At 34.3% G+C, this 6000-nt stretch overlaps 1 protein-coding gene across 5 annotated transcripts in view; it reads left to right on the top strand.

Moving 5' to 3' along the window:
- Positions 1-1503: 1503 nt before the first annotated feature.
- The window catches only part of LOC5577549 (ubiquitin carboxyl-terminal hydrolase CYLD), a 53200-nt gene continuing 48703 nt past the window's right edge, over positions 1504-6000 (top strand). For 2 of the 5 annotated variants that reach the window (XM_021847103.1, XM_021847101.1), the window contains exon 1: positions 1504-1723. The gene's annotated coding sequence lies outside the window, so the exon portion shown is untranslated. Of the gene's footprint in view, positions 1819-1848; positions 2050-6000 lie in introns of all 5 variants that reach the window. The other 3 variants (XM_021847100.1, XM_021847099.1, XM_021847098.1) reach the window with 3 other exon arrangements.

Genomic DNA, 6000 nt, shown 5'->3' with positions numbered 1-6000 from the left:
ACCAGCTCGAAAGCGAAAACAGAATGAAACCGAATTCAACGAATCGCCGCCGCAAATCAACCTTGCGTCTTCCTCTTTCGACGACACAAATTGACCGCAAAAAGAAGACTGAGGGAAGAAGCAGGGTGCGGTGCGCTTTTATAGAGGGAAGCGGAATCCAAAAATGTGCTTGGACGTGATTGGTTAGATAAGAAAGGGGTCAACGTTTCACGGTTTTTCAATAGTTTGTTGCCAATAATCAATAGTGTTGTCCATTTGAATCGACGCGTAGATAAATTTCCGATCGATTGATGGATAAATATTGAAAATCTATCGATAAATGGCTGAGTTATTAGCGGTCAAAACTTTTCGTTACATGCTCAATTTTTCGTTTTTCTGAATTGTACCCCCATATGTTACCGAAAGACGTTATCCAACGTCAAACAACGAATCAACATTTTTTTGACTTTGTTTACGTAATTTTTATTTAAAGTTATGACATTTATCAAAAACACGCTGAAATGGATGGGCTAAAATTTCAAATCAACGCGTCATTAATCTTATATTTTTTTAAAATGCACTTGCGAAATTTTGGCGGAAAAATATTTACGTTCAAATATGCCATTGACTATTGAATTTTGAGAGTAAAAAAAAAAAGGATTCGGCTTCGACTTCGCACTGTAAAAATCCTGGAGGTACATTTTATTTTATCCTTATATAAGACTTTAGAGAATACGATTCTACTAATTACATGTCAACTTGTGGTGGTTTTGTAATGCGATATTTACACAAAATTACATTTTTTGATTCTTAGGAGCTTTAAAAACATAAACTTTAGTTTTAACAATACTTTCTCTAACAATTTGTAGCAGCTATTATTTTGGAATTATTGGAAAACGTCCAAAATCAAACATTGATTTGATGCACTTCAATCTCGAGTAAATAAGCCGAAATTTAGACGAAAGACTTTTTTTTGAATACGGTAAAGAATTTGATAACTTTTTTTATATCTGAATCAGCCTAAACAATTACCTAAGGACCTATGGACCAATTTACGTAATGAGAACATTAGTGGTATCGATGCTCACGGAGTCAAATATCTGACTGGTATCTGATAGCAGTCCAAACATTTGTTTGCCACTATAAGAATTACTCTACAGTTTTGCAAATGTTTGGACTGCTGTCAGATACCGAAATATTTAACAACAGTTTACACGTTCTATCCACGAATCTTGTCAAAATATCTTTCCTAAAAAAATGAGCAATCAGTAGTTCTGAAATGTCCTGTAAAATGACTTATTGAACCGTGTACTGCCTATGACTTTTTAAGTAATATTTAAATTTTACACCCTTTACGAAAAATGAATACCTGTCAAAGTCATGGCACGCATACACTCAGTGCTTGTTTATTTCCACCATATGAATCCTGTAAATCCATCGTAAACATCTCAGGTAAACACCTACATACCAACTAAATGACATGCATATGGTGTCGTGACCTTTTCAGTTATGGTTTTTCATTCATAAACGTAAGCTACACCGTAAGGTGGTTGTCTGTCATCGTGTTCTCGCAGTTTTCACCTCATTCTCTAGTCAGTAGTCTTCGATGTGAACCACCGTGTTTAAGTTGTGAAAAATTTGCCACAAGTAGTGATTGTAAAATAGTGAGGAGAAAGCCAAAAAACTAGTGTTGCAAATTGCTGAAAATTGCGACGCAATTTACATTCGTGAAAACCCGTTCACTGTAAGATAGGTTTCGTACGAGGTTTTGTAATAAATTGGCATGAAGTTTATTCTTGGACTGAAAACTGTTTGACTTGTTTCTTTGGTAAAATTTAGGTAATTAATATATTTTGCTTTTGTTTTAAGTATATCATTCTTTGTACTTTGTATCATGTTGCAATTGAGTACGTTTTTCCTTGAAAGTTAGTGCTGATCAGTGGACATGTTTTGTACAGAAAAGTGTAGTTCATTAGTGATTGCAAAAGAAGATTCATATATATACGTTTGTGTCTGATTTGCTTGACTGAGCAATGTTTCTTTACTAGCATGACTCATACGGAAATCGAGGTGGGAAGCCAAATTATTTCGTATTTATCTTTTCGCTATCAATTTTTTCCCTAGAGCTGATAAAATTTAATAATCGATTATTTTCCAGTTTTCCTCTTGCGTGTAAGTGTAACAGTATCATCACAAATGCTCATGGTGCATACATTCAGGGTTGCTAGATTTTCCCCGTACTATATATTGTCGCCCTTTTTTCACAACCTCTAAGGTCGAATGATACAGGAGTTTGTCGGGGAAATATTGATCGGAATGACCCTACTCGAAAAAAAAATCAAATTTACATTTTCGTTAAAGCATATTAAATGCATGGATAGTGCTTATCAATCTTGTATTGATAAGGCAATAAAAATTAAGATTTGGAGCTACTGAGTGCTTCTTATTGCAAAGTTTTAGATAATTCGGCCAAGAAAAAACCCCATGCCAAAGTGAATCATGGAGGTGCCCAAGTATGTTGTTCTTTAATCTAATACATCTTTTCAAACCTACTTAAAACTTTCAGCAAGCAAAATACAATATATAGTCACTAGCTTTAGGTACCAGCACTATGTTTGAAAATTTAAAACTTTGCTTTGCTTTTTCAAATGAAATTTTGCAGAAACATTCAATGTTTTCAAATGGAATTTTGCAAAAAAATAACTTTTTTAAAACTGATAAATGTTACCCTGGATTACAGTTTTAAATTATCTTCAATCATGAAGATGGAAGAAAATACGAAAAAAAATCAAAGCTGCTATTCACTTGAGAGTGAGTGGATAATAAGTAAGGCTTTTTGCATATGAATTCATTAATGAATAAATACGTTATTTACCAATACATTAAGATAAGAACATCAGAAATTCCCTGATACTTCTTGTTTTAACTAGGTTGAAAAATGCTCTTAAAACATAAATTATCAGCATATAGTAAATTTAATAGGCCTCAAATCATTTTGAAAAACAGTTCTAAAATGGCTTCAAAATTCTCTAAAAATCAAAAGCAAGCTTTCCTTAACTATGGGTCGCGACCTCCTGGGGGGTTGTGGGCCAATATCACGGGGGTCCCGAAAAAAACATTATAATTTTGTATATTTTGCCTATTTTGTCGTATACTCTTAGAAATCTGTCAACTGTTTGACAATAGTTCCAATTTTAAATTGTGCAACGGGTTGCTAAAGCTTAAAGCAAGTTTTTAAGGTCCCGCTTTAATCAAGTCTAATTACTTTACTGTTTTCTTTTTACTATGAGGCTTTCAAACAATCTCAATTTTTAAATTCTGGTGGTTCAGGTGAAATTCGAAAGATTCTAAAAAAAGTAGCCACCTACCAGAAGTTGATGAATGTTTATCTTCGTACCAGAAAAATAATCAAAAAATTCTCAACAAGTTCAAACATTTCAGTTGGCTGCAATATTTTGCCAGAGATTTTTAATTTTATTGATAAACCGAGCAGAACTAATATAAAGTAATAATAACAAGATTTAACATTTAAGTCAACTGAATGTGTACGTCGATAAACCGAAAATAAAATTATCACGATATTGCCTAGATGTTCATAACAAGATCATTCTCCAGGAAATCCTAACAACTTACATACAATCAAATTGGCAGACATATTCTCCAGAAAATTATCAATTTTCATCGAGAATCGATATTGTTCCAAGTATAAATATGAACAATTTTAAAATATACAGCCTCACTCATCTCTTTTTGGTGTTCTCTATATATGTTTGATTCTTTAAAAAAGTCATGCTAAACAATTGTCAAGCATTGAAAATTTAGGAAAATTGAAAACCATAGTCGTGTTCTACAAGAAACATTTATCTAATTGTTTTTCTCCGGTGGGTCGCGAAAAATTAACTTGCTGGCTAAGTGGGTCGTGTATCCGGAAAGTTTGGAAACCTATGATCTAATGATGATGTACCGAGATGAACCAGCCTTAGGCTAAAAGTCTCGGTAATAAAGATAATAATAAAAAATAATCTAATAATGAATTTCCTTTTAATGGTTATTGACGCTTTCAAATATTTTCCATTAACATTACACAGGTGCGGAGTCCTATATTTCGCCAAATCGGACATAGAATGCTAAGACAAACTATATAACGACTGCTCAGCACCTGAGACGAGACTCGCGAAGACGGTCTTCTTATTCTGTGATTGCTGAGTTTTTTTCTTATTCCACTCTGTGTCTACATCAATAATGCGCTGGCCGTTTAAACTCTCATATGAACATTCTCAGCAAAATATATTAAGTTTGCATTACACCGAAGCATAAATATCCTTTTGAGTGAATCTTCACGCCAGTAAACGCAGCAGACATTAGAAATAACTAGTCTAATGTTTAGATTTATCAGCATCTTTGGAAAAACTGCTCCGCTGACGGGCTGCATTTGACGTTTCGTGACAGCGGATTCTGGGCTGCATATGAAGTTGATTTGTTTTCCTTTTCGCGAGTCTCGCTCAGTTCAGCACTAGCACTATATCGTCGATTTGGAGCGTTAAATGATTTATAGTTACTTGCGTAAGGTTTAAAAATGTGATTTTTTTCCTGAAAGTGTATTGAATTAAATAAACATATCAATCAAAAGAAGTGTGCAAACGAAATAGAACAATGAGAAAAATGTTGTTGTTTCCATTTAATATCTACGAAAATTAGGTATGCTTATAAAATAATCTGAAAGCGACAGCAAAGTCTGATTAAAATAAAACTGAAAATTGACATTTTACAAAATTTTCTAATAATGTTGGTTTTGCTGCCAGTTATTTTAATACACGAAGGTTGTTTTCTGGTAAAGAAGAACGCATTTCAAGAAGTTTTTCATGGTCGTTGTTGCGATAAATAATCGCGAAATGAACAGTAACACGCAAATGGAAGTATTTCAGGTGAAACATCTAGAGGGCATTAAGCCGAAGTGGCCACATCCGGTTTATTCTAAACGATCCAAAACTCTTATTTTTTAATATTGAACATAGATTTCAATGATTTTTGCAAATTAAGATGATTGAAAGGATTTGCATAAATGAAGATAACTTGGCCTGTTTTAAAATACATCCATTTTTCCTCCAACCTGACCCAGTGACCCACCGAAATGCCACCGACTACAGGAACATTTCATAGTTCCTCTAATCCAGTGATCCTCAGAGATTAATTTAACCCCTTTCAACAGATGCGTGTTGACGTCGAGGTAAAATACAAGACTTGCACTCCGAAGATTGAAGGTTCAGAACTGGGTCAGGCGGAAACATTTATTTTATCCTTTTTTTTTTTTAATTTCAAATCAAAACATGCAACGTTAAATTCAAGTGCTGTTACTTTGATATTGCCAAGATCAAACAGTAGCGCTAATCCAACTGATGTACTATTGATATCACCGTGTTAACAATAAACGGTGTACACACTCAATCACGATTTGCTTGTTCGGTATTTTTTACACTGTATATGAATTGTAAATCATAAAATATACCGAACTTTCAGCTTTTTCATTGAAAACTTCTGAGGTTCAATAACAAATACTAAATAATACTGAGCTACGGTAGCTGTCAGACCCAATTTTGCAACATTACCGAACAAGCCGAAAAGTCAGTAAAAACAATTTACCAACTAATCAGTATTTGTCCATCTAATCCAATTGCAAATTATATGTGCTTTTCGGTAGTTGTTAAACTTCCACTCGGCTGGTTGGCCGTAAACCACGATTCATAATTAAAAACAAGTATTTATCGAGCAACGGACTCATGTTCCGTAACCGGTCGTTTGAGAACGTCGCGACCCATTGGAAGCGCACACAATTCGTGATCAAACGTCAACATCCCACCGCAAAATCGCTAGTGTTTGGAGGTGATTTTAACCTCCAAAATGCGAAATCATCACCTCCAACTTAGTTCAAATACCCACCGCTATATGAATTATGGAGGAGCGTCGATCGTCGCAAGTTTCTCGTTAAACAGTCAATAGAAACCTCAGCCAGCGCAGTTGCTG

This window comes from Aedes aegypti, chromosome 2 (genome assembly GCF_002204515.2).
Source record: "Aedes aegypti strain LVP_AGWG chromosome 2, AaegL5.0 Primary Assembly, whole genome shotgun sequence".
NCBI classification, from domain to species: Eukaryota; Metazoa; Arthropoda; class Insecta; order Diptera; family Culicidae; genus Aedes; species Aedes aegypti.
The sequence above is the reverse complement of the archived record's forward strand: the minus strand, read 5'-3'. Positions and strand labels throughout refer to the sequence as shown.